The following is a 14279-nucleotide window of genomic DNA, read 5'->3' on the forward strand; positions in this document are numbered from 1 at the left end:
TGAAAAGCAAAAATTAATAAAACAAAATATTACATTAGAATTAGAAAATGAGCGAGTACAGATACCGGTATCAGCCACCCTTTTGTTGGCCGTTTTACGATCAGGAACTAGATATTAGAAGTTACAAGAATAGAAAATTGCCATTCATTTCATGCAATTTAAGGGAAAAAACTATATTGGAATGCATATGTCTTCCTTCGCATATTAATAAAAAAAAGGGGAAAAAGGACAAATTATGTTATCTGCAGTTGCTTATAATGTTTCTTGAAAAGTGATGAGTTTTAGCGATATTTTGTGAACAATGCTATTCACGAAGGCATCAAAGAAAGAGTGTGAGAAGCCAGAAGTCTTATCTGGCAAAGACTATTAAAAAATAAAACCTCCAATGCTTGAATCCCAAAAGCAACAATAAAAACATCACCAAATGATATGGCATGTACTGTCTGTCATTATCAAGGCATTATTGTCGGAAAGAGACTAACTATGGCAAGGAAGCAGACAGAGGCTGAACTCCTCACCCCGTGCATTCGCATGTGTGGGTCTGTGGTTCAGAACCTCCTGCCAAAACCAAAGCCCCTATTCATTAGTTCTGTGTTAAATGGGCTCTGTGTTAGATTAGCGGGGAGCCACCACAGACAGCCAAGACACACATAGAAACATATTTACATATGCACAACATGTACATTACACACACACTAATATGTGCATGCACATGGCCAAATAAAATGAAAGAACACATTGAGCTATGGCAACACAAAAACATGGCTACCTTAGGTTGCTGCATCCTTTTTAACTATGTGCGTCACGCAACTTTTTTGTTAGATTGTGGTTCGAGAACGTATATATACAGTACATCATCATCCAACATGCTGTAACTTCAAGCTAATGGACTTTTAGGCAGTTAACTCATTTACTGCGTGGCTAATGGCTGGTAACATTATTAGAAATGAGGCAGTAGATGATACAAGGCTGAATTAAACGGACTCGTCAGCATACTCCAACTAATTTTAGTGTGACTATTGGGAAATAAAATGTGCTGTATGGAAGTGGGACAGTAAAGTTTGAATTTCATTGCAGTGTCATTTTAATAAAGTCGATAAAAATTGTCTATAGGGATCCTAATTTGTAATTCTTTATGTACCCTGCATGTATCTCAATGTATCCTATGTGCAATGAATAGAACAAGAAAATTAGTGTGAGTTAACGACTTTGGAATATGATGATACACTAAAGTCATTATTTTCTACATCAGGAAAAGAAAATTAGATCATACAGTACATACTGTATATATTAATTGCGTATTAATTCAACTCAAATTTAAAATAAATTTACATATTATAGATTATAATATTGTAATCTGAATGACGATTATATGACTAGTAAGATTACTCAGCAATCTTTGGTCTGACACTATTCAAAATCAGTATTGTACCTTGATAACAAAAAAAAAAACAGTAGCAGAAATTACAAAAAATAAATAAATAAATTGAATTAGGAAGTGCTAAATGGAATCCTGAAGATTCATTGCAAGTAAATTTCATATTCTGTCCCACTCTAAACAGAGTAAACTTTACACTTGGAAGAGAGTAAAATACTAAAAAAACACACAAAAAAAACACTCAAGGATTGAGGAACGATCCCACAACCTTTAGCATGGAAGACAGCCACTCCCCACTTGAGCTATGCAAGACTTGTTGTTAGTTAACATATTGCTGGTGTGTCCAAAAGGAGAACAAAATTGGCGGTACAAGGATTCCACCTGACACCTGTGATATAGTGACACCGAGCACGAGTGGAATGGGTCAGTGGTTAGATTGGCTGTCTCCCAACCTGGAGGTTCTGTGATCGTTCCTCAACTGTTGAGTGTTTTATTTTATTTTATATATATATATATATATATATATATATATATATATTTGACTCTCTTCAGAGTATAAAGTTTACTCTGTTTAGACTATAGTTGTCAAAAGTAATCAATTATCAAATTAATCAACAACTATATTAATAATTGAGTAATCATTTGGAGCCATTTTTTTAATTTAAAATTGTCCAAATCATCTGATTTCAGCATATAAACAGTAATTGTTCACTGATTTCTGTAGTCCTTCAAGAAAGAAGACTGATTATCTTCTGCGTTTAATCAAAATGAGACATTTCCAAGCATCTGTTTTTACTTTGGAAAACAATGACCGAACCGCTAACATAGTACAACATCAATTCCGCTTTTATTTTTAAATCATTATACAAATACGATGTACGAAATAAACACCAATCACTGGTTAATAAACAGTAATCAGGGAATTATTATTATTATTTTTTACTACACTTTAATGCAAAATTAAAATGAATCAGATTAGTCGATTAATTGATTCTAAAAATATTCAATAGAGACAGCACTCGTCTAGACTGGGACCAAATATAGTCTTTTTCAGAGTACAATTTACTCTACAAAATTTACTGTGTATCATCCATCCATCCATTTTCTTAACAGCTTGTCCACACAAGGGTCGCGGGGGGACTGTGTATCATCATTTAAATTTTTTTTTAAATAGATATATAAGTCAAAAAGTTTGCTGTCATTATTTTATTTTTAATAAAAGCAGTTGTTTTTAAACATTACTATTAAAAACAGACTACCAATTAAGAGGTGAAACCGGTTGTCATATTTATGTCAAGCAGGGTTGTCGATATCTGCTAGTAGCAAGGTTATTTTAGTTAACTAAAACTAACGAAAAAACTAAAACTAAAATTTAAAAAAACAATTTTGTTAACAAAATCAAATAAAAATGGAAATGCTTATTAAAAAACGAAAAGTAACTGAAACTACATTTTATGTTTACAAAACTAACTATAATTATAGTAAAAATGTCCTTCGTTTTAGTCTTTGGTAATCAATTTAATGCATGAGCCTTTGGAGATGATTTATTTTGATATTAACCGGAATAAGGACATTTCAAAGTGTGTCACACAAAAGTGACGTCATCTAGCAGCAGCCAGTAGAAAAGCACCATCAGATGACGTTGCTCCAATGGTGTTTTTTAAATATTGCGCACAAGTAATACACACTTTAAAAAAAAAATCTAAAACTAATACTGAAACTGAAACTAACTAAAACTAAGTATTTATGAAATAACTAAAACTGATAAAAAAAATTAACAGAATCACCCTGAAAACTAATTAAAACTAAATTTAAAAAACAAAGCTCAAAATGAAATAAAAACTAACTAAAATGAACAATTCCAAAACTATAATAACCCTGACTAGTAGTCTAACTAAGTTACTTTTAAAAGCAAGTAATTAGCAAAGTAACTAAGTTACTTAAAAAAAAAAAAACTGGCAACACTGGTCAAAATACAAAGTCTATAACAGCACTGACTTTGACAACTCTGTAAAATGGTTACATAATTAATACATCTCAAAAGTCTCCATAGGAAATAATTTGATCCCATGTGGGTTTTGGGAAATCTTAATTCTCCATTGGAGGACTTGTGGACCTTAACAGGAAGTCTGGAAGAAAGAATACCAGATTTGTGATTTTATTTTATATGAGTACTTAAGCTTTGGACTTTCCTATTAGCAAGAACCCCCCTTTGAGAGAGAAAGCCCAATCTGATCAAGTCTCATTACTTTAGCAATCAAAGTTCCCCCTCCCCCTGGATCTGCCCCCCTCCTCAAACCACAGCCATCTTTAGTGCTTCCCTCAGTTTCCTCTTTTTATTCTCTCCTCCTCGATCATGTTTTTTTTCTTTTTCTTTTTTCGCAAAGGAGGGAGCGGCTTGAGCAAATCCTTGATTGGCCAAAGTCTATCTTCCATCTAGGATTACAAATAGAAATGGAACATTTGAGGACAAAGGAACGAGGGGTCGGTGGGAAAGGGCTGAGAGAAGGAAAGACAGTTATGTGTGCAAAGTGAGAGAGAGAGGGTGGTTAATATAATTGAATTAAAAAGATGGAGCGGGGCCATTTCTAAGCAGGTGGGAGTGCGAAGTGAGAAAGAGCAGGCGAGATATTAACTTCTAATAAAAGACAGATTAGAAAGTGGCAGGGTGGACTGCTCCATCTACCTGTGGGAGCAATGGCACCCACATAACCTCTCAGTGCAGTACGTACACTGACATCCGCTCAAGGATTGAACCTGTGCCCATTGGTTTGGGAGCAAAAAGCGCTACCAGTGAGCACCTTATTTGAACGCTTATTGGATGATAGGCTGACATTATTATTATTTTTTTTAATATAATGCGATCTTGCGATTTTGACCGACGTATTAAGCACCACTGGTGTAACGCCTACCGAGCAAGCCTGTACTGTACCTTTAACTGAATACACACATAATTTATAAGAGAATATGTGACATTTGAGGAGACACACACCGACAACGTGTCTGGCAGCAGGGCCTTATCAGCACTCATTCAAGGATCACATTCATCAGATAATGAGGAAGCAGCTCTTTGAGGGGCGGCTGCTGTTCAGTCAATTAATTAACTAATTGCGCTAACAAGCTCGTTTAATGACTCTTTTTTTGGCAGCCTGTGTGAATACATTAACAAGGCTAATTCAATTAAGCAGGTGCAGATTTCACAGCTGCGTCCTACACAAAAAGAGAACAATCCTACAGGTGTTTCAGGCTTTCATTTGACTCTGATGTCTATCGCGGGAAATCCTCCTCATTTGACCCAAAACGTAATGATGTGCAGATCAAGTGGTGGCGCTTTTGTTTGTGGAGTGTGTATTCGTGTGAGTGCATCAATGGGCATAAGCACCTTGGAATATAAAGTACAGCTCAAAAGGGTTCACAAGCATTAAAGGAAAACGCTGTGAAATATTCATTAGTTCAAACATTAATATAATTCATAGCTTTACAGTTCATTTTTACGTTGTCTTGCCTTATATACTGTATAATATAGTAGTCGTCTATCTATCAATTTTCTATAGAGTTTGTCCTCACTCCCAGCCATTTACACGGAAGCAACCCCCTTCACTCCCGGCTGTTTTACTGTATTTTGACAGATTTTGCAAGGCCCACAGAATATTGTGTTCTATTGCGATAAAAACATGGAACCTACCAAAAAAAAGTTTAGAGTCTCTTCTTTCATCAGGAAAAAAAGTATATTTCTATCTGTTTCCGTTTCGCAGCAATTAGCATTAGAATATAGCTAAATTTCATGATTATTCACAAATCTGTTTAAAACATTGGGGAAAATAGTATTTTTGCAACATGGCCCTGGTTGATCTCGTATACTCTACTGCTACCTGCCTGCCGTTTTGGTAGTAACTACTATTGCTTTAAGAGTTCTCTTCAGTTCAGAGGCTGCATCAAAGTCTTTTGTATGCTCTATCATAAAAAAAAAAACAGTAAAAAATGTAAAGATTCGTTTTTGGGAGCAAGATAGAACCCAGGAGCAGTAACTGCAATGATATGTATTTCTATCTGTTTCCATTTTGCAGCAATTAACATTAGAATTTTTCACAATTATATTTTAATTTGTAGGGAAAACAGCTTTGTTTCAAATTGGCCCTGGTTGATCACTTTTGCTCTGCTGCTACCTGCTGGCCGTTTTTGCAATAACTACCATTTCTTCAACCGTTCTGTGCAGTTAAGAGACTGCATCAAAGCCTTCTGTATGCTCTAGCATAAAAACATGTTTAAAAAAAAAAGTATAAATACATCTTTGGGACACTTAAAACATTTAAAATAGAACATATTTATATGTTTTAGGGAGCAAAAGAGTTAAGGTCGTGGGTGAGCTGGAACACTGGGAGACTGAAGAAGTACATCATGGACGTGTTGCCAGTCAATTGCAGATCACATATGGACAAACAACCATGCACACTCACATTCACACTTTTAGACAATTTAGTTTTCAATAAAGCTAGCACACAGTTGAAATAAGAAAACCAGATTCAATCCCAGAACCTCCTGATTAGACTGAGGACGACATGGTAATCACTTCTCCTCCATGCTGGCCATTATATTATAAATGTAAACCCTAAAATAATGTATGACATGAAGCTTACTTTGTCTTTCAAAAAACAGTCTATTTTAGTATTATCTGTTGCATGACAAACAATTGTGATTGGTTGGTAACCTGTCTGGGCTGTGGGTAGACACCTCTTACCCCAAGTTAGTTGGATCTGGCTCCAGCTCACTTATGACCTTAATAAGGATCACCAGTATGGAAAATGGATGTATGGATAACAAGTGAATGCACATCTGAAATTATTGTTTTAGAAATATACTGTGCAATGAGTGAGTGTTTTCATTTCTATTATTTTTTCTTTCTTTTTTTAATTCATATTGCATCATGCTTCCATGTCCATATAATGATTACCATGTCATACAAAACAAAGCTCTAAATATTTATTTCCGTTTGATTCACAAAACTGCTCCATTTGAAGAGCAACTTTCTAATTTTATGTGCATAGAACACTTCCCCCTGTGGCTGGCATACATCGTAACAGAAGCTAATTCATTTCTGGTTCCAGTTATTAATTTTCCTACTATTTTCCTGTTCAAGTTGGATGTACTCACTTCGGTGCCATTCTAGCCAGATGTTTGTGAAAAGTAGACTCCATCACACAAGCACTTACGGTAATTCCAGTGTTAAATTAAACGAGCTAGCCGGGTCAATCTTAGGTTAGGTTAGCACCATCCCTTCATGAAACGTTGTCAGAAGTGCAGCTTATTTGCCACCGCAGAAGTGATGATTGCTGACTTAGGAGCAACTCTGCAACATGTTTAGGCACACTAGTAGCCATCTAAAGCGTGTTTCTAGCAAGCTGTTGTGAGGTAAATAGAGTTTCCCTCGACCTCAGAATACCTGCATTAAATTACATGAGCCTGGGTTGGGATTGTCTTTGTGGATTGGAAAATCTTAAAAATCCTTGATTCTCAGTAAATTTTGCCTGGCAAACTATGATGTAAAATAGCTTATTTCTAGGCCTTGCTAAATAAAGTCATCTTTGCTGTATTATTAGTAAGAACCAAAACAACAGTACACTACGGAAAACAAATTTGTGATATTGCTTGGTAACACACCTTTCACACATAAGATTATGTGAGTATATGTGTGTGTTGAGTTTGCTTTGTTATGGCAGCTGTTACAGGAGCAGGTCCCTCGCCTGGCTGACTAAAGCACTGAGGTCAGTGGTTAGCTAAACTCCCATGGAGATGATAGCGCTGATTAATTTCCTCATATTTATCACCCTCACACCTGCCCCCTGTCCATAAAGTTGCTCTTCGACTGTGTGCCTTCAGCTACTGCTGCATATTAAATTGGTTCCTGTTTTTAATTTCTAGATAGCCATGGTTCCATTTTTCTCACAGCCATGACAGAGTAGAGCAGCCTACATGTAAAGGAAAAATGATCTGACTTATTGTTACTGTCATATTTTTATTTTTTATTTTATTTTGTGTGTCCGACTGGATAGTATACAAGTCTAGGTCATTATCACCACACGTGGGATTGAACACAATAGAAAAAAATTCTTATGTTGCTGTGTTTTAGAGAAAGATTTGCTTGTGGCGTTCATGCTGTGGTCTGTCAACATAACAAGAGTAAAAGCATAGTAAAATAAAGGCATTCTTTTAAACGTATTCTTACCATGCAACAACAAAGACAAAGGAATGACTCTATCATTGACCAATAGTGACAACTAAACACTACACAGAGACACAACCCCTCTTATTTCTTATAAATTAAATATGATAATAAGTAATCACATTATATGCACCCAAGTTCACTTTTTCCTACTCAATCAAATGACTTCTACCTGTGTCTAGGCATGAAACAATAACAGCTGGTGTTAAGTTTTGCATAGCGTCCTTCTCCGGCAGACAATAACTACATCAAATCTAAGAAGATGGAGAGGCAGAATGAATAAATAATAAAGAATAAAGAATAAATTAAGAATTAAGAATAAATGAGGCCAATGGGAGGAAAACACAATGGTAAAAGGCTAACCCAATCAGCTCACTGTTGTTTTCCAAACTTGTCGATCTAATGGCATTAGAGCTATGGGTCATTTTGTGTCATCAAATCAAATGCCTCCCACCTGACCATCTCAGAATGTCCTGTAAAAATTTTAGTAAAATGGCACGCTTGTTAATAATAAAATCCAAAATATTAGCTCTTTATTGTCAATATTTTTCTTATGAAAAATCATTGAATGTAGGGTAGTTCAGATAATCATACTCTAAAAATAAATTTTTAAACAGCAATATCTGGAAAACTCTCTCACCTGTAGCCTTAAAAATGTCTACACTCAATATCTGTTACTACTAATAGTCTCAAACTGTGGTCAGGTGTCAGGTGTGGAGCTAAATTATAATCTAGTATGGTAGGTATTTAAAACTTCTCCCAAAATTTGGCTTGTCAAAATGATATAGCAAATTTGAAGAGCTATTGAGCCCCAAGTTTCGCAGAATGAAGACTTCTATTACCTTGCCTCTATCACTGGTGGGAGGATAAACAATTCCCAAAATATGGTCTCACTTAGTTGATCACTTTTACAGATATTAACTCTTTGACCGCCAAAAACGTTTAATAACGTTTAGTAAAATCCAAATGAGTGCCGCCAAAGACGTTAAAAGACGTTCACTATGTTTTTTGTTTTTTGTTTTGTTTTAAACGGGTGGAGGAAAGCCTTGGCAAGCTGTGCTGAAAGTATCAAGCAGGTCGAGTTAGTATAATGCCTATTTTTGGGCACTAGATGGCAGCGATGACTCTCTTTGGAGAAGATCGGGTAGGCGTCAGTAGAAGACGTGAGGCGGAGCTAGAGTGTTGAGGGGAGAATGGCTGAAGAAGCGAAAATGGCGACCGGTTGCAAGCAGCTCACGCTTAAGACGAAAAGCATCGACCAATGCTAAAGAGCACATTGATGATGATAATGGTGACTCCGAGGTTGACGCAGAAGTTGGAACCGTTGACGCCGAAGTTGGAAGCGTTGACGCGGCGGCTTCGATCGCGTCGTAAAGCCTCACCGGCTAGCGATGCTAACGGCGGAAAACGAGCACTTCTGCACAGGCGGACGTTCAATCGGACGATGAAGAGTACCCCGAGTCCAATGCATATTCATCGGCGGAGTGGTTACAGTCTGATCACGGAGAAGACACTGGTTCTGGACTACGATGCCACCATGAATGGAGTGGATAAGATGGATCAGAACATCTCTTACCACCCGGTATAGGAACCGAAGGACATGAGGAAGCCAGACGTAACACCAGGTCACCGTATCATGATCCTGAGAGTAGACTTGATGACAACATGGCCAAACACACACTGCAGTATATACCTACTCCCCGGAAAAAAAGGCCGGCAAGAAAGTGCACGCGAAGGGGCAATCGCAGTGAAACTAATCTGAGGTGCAAATCCTGCTGCGTCCCCTTGCACGCAGGGGAGTTTTACACAATATACCTCACAAAAAGAAAAACTGTGTAGTTGAAACATCCACACAATTGTAAATAGTTTGCCAAATTGTTTTATCAAATTGTTACACTGTTGAATGTAAATAAACGTATTTTGCTATCAAAAAACACTTTTTCATTGTTGGTGGTAGTGTTTTACGGAAGTAAAGCACTGTTTAGATGTTTGTGGCATCATTCATGGAAAAAAAGTGTCAAATTCACTAGAGTGCATGAAATAATATCGTTTCACTAAAAGCTTGATTCCTCCGTATTTTGGTCCAAAACAGAGCATTTGGGTGAAACTAACCTATTTTCTATTGTTGATTACTGAAGAACGGAATAAGGTAGAAACAAACTTTTTTTTCTGATGAAAGATGAGAGTTCAATCTTTCATTTGTGTTTCCATAGTCCAAACACAAGATCAGTCAAAATGCTTAAATCAGCTGGCACCCACACATCCTCTTTTCTGAAAATGCTTGGCAGTCAAAGAGTTAAGGCTCAAAAAGGAAGTAAATGGACTGCTTTTTATGTATTGCTTTATCTACACCATATGGTGCCCAAAACACTTTTTGCTGCCGCCTTAAAAGATAAAATTAGTTTTTAAATCATAGTTAAAACATTTGGAGGGTGCCTCATTTTGACACAGTGATTTGTTTGGAATCCTAATATTGGTAAAGTTGTGTGGTCATTTTTGGGACTGCATGACATATTAGTCTATTGGTAAATATAACAGCTTGGCAATTTAATTGTGTTTTTTTTTTTACCATTTACCAAATACTTACATGTGACTGACTATATGCTAATAAATGTAACCTTACAAAAGCATTAACATGTATCATCAGCTGGAAGCAAATTATTTCTCTACAGATGATGCAATGAAAGGCTTCTTATTGTCATGCTTCAATATATATATAAATATAAGTCTTGGGAGTCTTTTTCAAAATGCCCTGCTGTGATGTTTACTCGCATAGGCTTGGATATGCAGTGCCAAAAACTGCCACGAAAACGTCACCAATATCAGGATTAAAAAAAAACACTGTGTCAAAACACCCTCCCATTTTTTAAATGTGATTTTAAAAGGAATTTGATCTTTCAAAAAAGTATGGTTTAACCTTATATCTGTTGTGAGTTTTATTTTTAGTCCGATTTTGGAGAATGTTTAAACTGACACCATAAAGAGGCAGAATTGCTTTAATTCCAACAAGCCAAATTTGGGGGAAATACCTATCATACTAGGTTATACTTGAGCTACACTCCTGACATTCCATGTCTTGAGGCTATTAGTAACATATATACACTGTAGAAAATATGAAGGCAAGGTGGTGGAAGGTAAAACAGTTTTCCAGATATTGCTGTTTGGTATGATGTAGTATGATGTATGATGCCAAAAACCATCTATACTCCCTTTCATTTGATGAGAAAAATATTGACAGTAGAGACCTAATATTTTTGGATTTCTCCTATCAACAAGTAAGTCTTCATTCTAGATTTTATTTCAAGAAATTATGTGATGGTCAGATGGGAAGATTTTCCGAAAGTTGATTAAATGACTCAGAATGACACCAATATGCAAAATAATGCACATGGCTATAAGGAAAAGCAACTGAATTTTACATATGCATGTTTCAGAGTGATTAGTTCTCATTGCAAGGTTCCCATTTAAAAAGATAATTATCAGCATGTTAAAAAAAAAAAAGTATTTCATCCCGGTCCCGCTTTGCTTTTAAGACTTAGATCCAGATTTAAATAAGCATTAGATTAGTTTAATCAATAATGTCCACTGCACTTGCCTGCACACGCACACACACATCTGCAAGCAAGTATTCACACGCATGGATGGCGTGATGGTGCTGAAACAAGAGGATGTTAGTAATGTGTGGCTTCCGTATCCAGGGTGCATGCGGGCCGTTGATGGCCCCTATTGATGGACACTGGCCTTAAGCCATCACTCAACTTATGGACCTTTAATTGGAGACAGCATAAAACGATAAACCAAGAAACATGCATGACTGAACAGCCCGATGTAAACCATTAATCATAGCGCAGGCAAAGACAAGCGACAACACATGCACAGGGGGGCACGCACACACACACACACACACACACCCACACACACACACACTGGCCTTATACCTTGCTTTTGTGTGCACATTTGAACTCTCTCACATACACCGAGCGTGGCAGAGACAAGTGTCCCAGTCACATAATTCTCATGATAGATGACCCATTTAACTTTGATTTCTGAGAGAAATGAGCTCACCAGCGATACACTTAATGCAAACACACACGCATTCATAACTGGTGTGGATGCCACACATACACTTGTAAGAACTGGCCATGAGCACTTAGTATTCAAACAACAGCTTGCATTGTACAATCAGTTGCCTCTTCCTCTCCCTGGAAACACATACGTGTGCATATAAACGCACATGGATTTGCATGAGAAGTGATATAATCACATGATCTGTGATGTAAGCAATCGGAAGTGAAGCAATCCATCAGTGGCTGCATATAATACACAGTTCATGCGACTTGCAAAAGCTTCACAATGAAATTAATAAGCAGCATAAGTAGTCTGCATTGGAGTAGATCATCCATTTCACATCATATATAAATACAGTAAAACTAAATAACTGTATTAAAATGTTTCTGCATCCAACACAGTACATTTATACCTGTTATTAAATAAATACATATACATTGTCAAAAAATTTGTTTTCCTCAATGTCTGTCCATCAAGGTACAAACACAAAAGAGACCTACGATGCTAATTATTGTATTCATTTTTTATTTCCTTCTCCAGCACGCAAAAAAGTTCATTCATGTTTCCAAGATGAGCTAAGGTCAAAATAATATCAACCAATGACAGGCCACTGTATCTCTTCCCTACAGGCCCACCGATGTGAGTTTTTGTTTATTCTGAGAGTGACTATGTTTACATGCAGGCAATATTCGGCTTATGGTCAAAATTCGGGTTTCTGGAGCAATCGGAATAACACGTTTAAATGCGCAAGTTGACAGAGTTACCCCTGTATACATGGCCTTTGGAATAACCCGATGTAAGGGGGTGAAAGACGGACACCATCATGGCAGAAATAGACGTCATTTCCGCTTCTAACTTTAAACGGTCAATAAAATACATTATATTCATGTCACTCACCACGCTAAATAAAGTAGTCGGTTTCCTACTCGCTTCAGAAGTGCGGTTCTTGTCACGGAAGCACGGACTTACTTCGTTTGGATAAAGCGGAACTATGTGTGTGTCATCTAATGTTCCTACACGGACGTGTATTGTTAAACACTGCAAGCTGGAGATAAACATTGTTTAAGCATTGCGAGTGATGTCTCGTCTGTCTCTCATGAATAGTTAACGTGTCACAAACTGTGGCATTTTCGCCATAGAGGCACAATATAACAAGAAAACGCCGCAGACAAATTAATGCATTTAAGCGAGGCCCCTGTAGGATAGCGCTGCGCATACAAGTCGTTACTACAAAGACCAAGATTCTTTGCGAGTGCAAATAAGCGAAGAAGAGGAAAAGGAGACGAAAAAGAGGTTGTGAGCATGCGCACAACGAAAAGCAATGCCCCGTTGATTCCAGGTATTCCGATTGCGTTTATATGAACCAGTATTCCGGTTATGAAAGGGGTAAGCCAAGGGGCTTATTCGGGTTTTTAGAAATCCGAATAAGTGTGTTTACATGGCCTTTCAAAACCTGAATATTGGCAATATTTGGGTTTTAAAAGGGTTATTGCCTGCATGTGAACGTAGTCAGTGTGTTGCTACTCGCTTGTTTGGTGACATCAGCTAAATTTAATCAACGCAAATGGGTCGGATAATTTTATAGTCCAGGAATCTTCTCACAAGAATTTAGGACAAAGCCATACAAAACTTGACCTATTTCCAGCTAAATTTGGTTCAATGGCGTCTTCCGAAAAGAAACCCTTATCATAGTGTATTAGTACTGTTGAAACAGTCACATTTATCACAGTTAACCATTCAGCCATCTATCAGAATTTTCATGCTTGGGGTCAAGGGTGAATTAGAACCTATCTCAGCTGACCCTGGACTAGTAGACTGGGCATCAGTCAATCACAAGACAGATATAAACAACCCTTTGCACTCACATTCACATCTACGGGCAGTTCAGAGTCCAAATTTAACCTAACATGAATGTTTTTGGAAGCCAGAGTAGGGTTGGGTTGGGTCATTGTGTTGTTATGGTCTTGTATTATGTCCCTTGTAATGAGGTGTTTGTCAGTCTTATTTTGTCTAGTCACTCTTGTTATGTAGCCACTATGCAGATGCTATGTCCCATATGATGATTAAGTTGTCAGTTGGTATGCAGTTGCTATGTTCATTGTGTTGATGAAGTTGTCATTTGCTATGCATTTCCTATGTTCATTGCGATGGAGTTGTCAGTTGTTATGCAGTTGGCATGTCCCTCATGACGATAAAGTTGTATTTTCTGTGCAGTTACTATGGTCCTGTAAAAGTCACTATTTTGTCGAGTCACTCTTATCATGTAAATGCTATGCACAGTTGCTATGTCCCTTATGATGACGTTGTCAGTTACTACGTAGTTGATATGTTCCTTATGATGTTGTCAGTTGCTATGCCATTACTATGGGCCTGCAATATGTCACTCGTATTATGTCATACAGGCCTTTATTCTGTCCTTTAGAATTGTGCCTTGCCCTAGCTGGAGTTTTTTAATGACACTTTTGTCAGTACGTTGAGGTTCCTCAGTCAAGGTTTCCTCTCAACAAGTTGAGGTTTCCTATCCCTACTATTCCATGTGAGCTTTCTTCCATGCAAGCTGTGTTCGAGGTTGCTTCCATGCATCTAGCCATGCTCTCTCAAGGTTATTGGTCA

General features: G+C 37.2%; 1 protein-coding gene across 2 annotated transcripts in view; it reads right to left on the reverse strand.

The window, feature by feature from the left end:
- LOC147155590 (uncharacterized) overlaps nucleotides 1–14279 on the reverse strand; it is a 144172-nt gene that overhangs the window by 58504 nt on the left and 71389 nt on the right. The gene's annotated exons all lie outside the window — the stretch shown is intronic.

Source organism: Leptonotus elevatus, chromosome 21, assembly GCF_054856555.1.
Source record: "Leptonotus elevatus isolate MCC_2025b chromosome 21, RoL_Lele_1.0, whole genome shotgun sequence".
Taxonomy (NCBI): domain Eukaryota; kingdom Metazoa; phylum Chordata; class Actinopteri; order Syngnathiformes; family Syngnathidae; genus Leptonotus; species Leptonotus elevatus.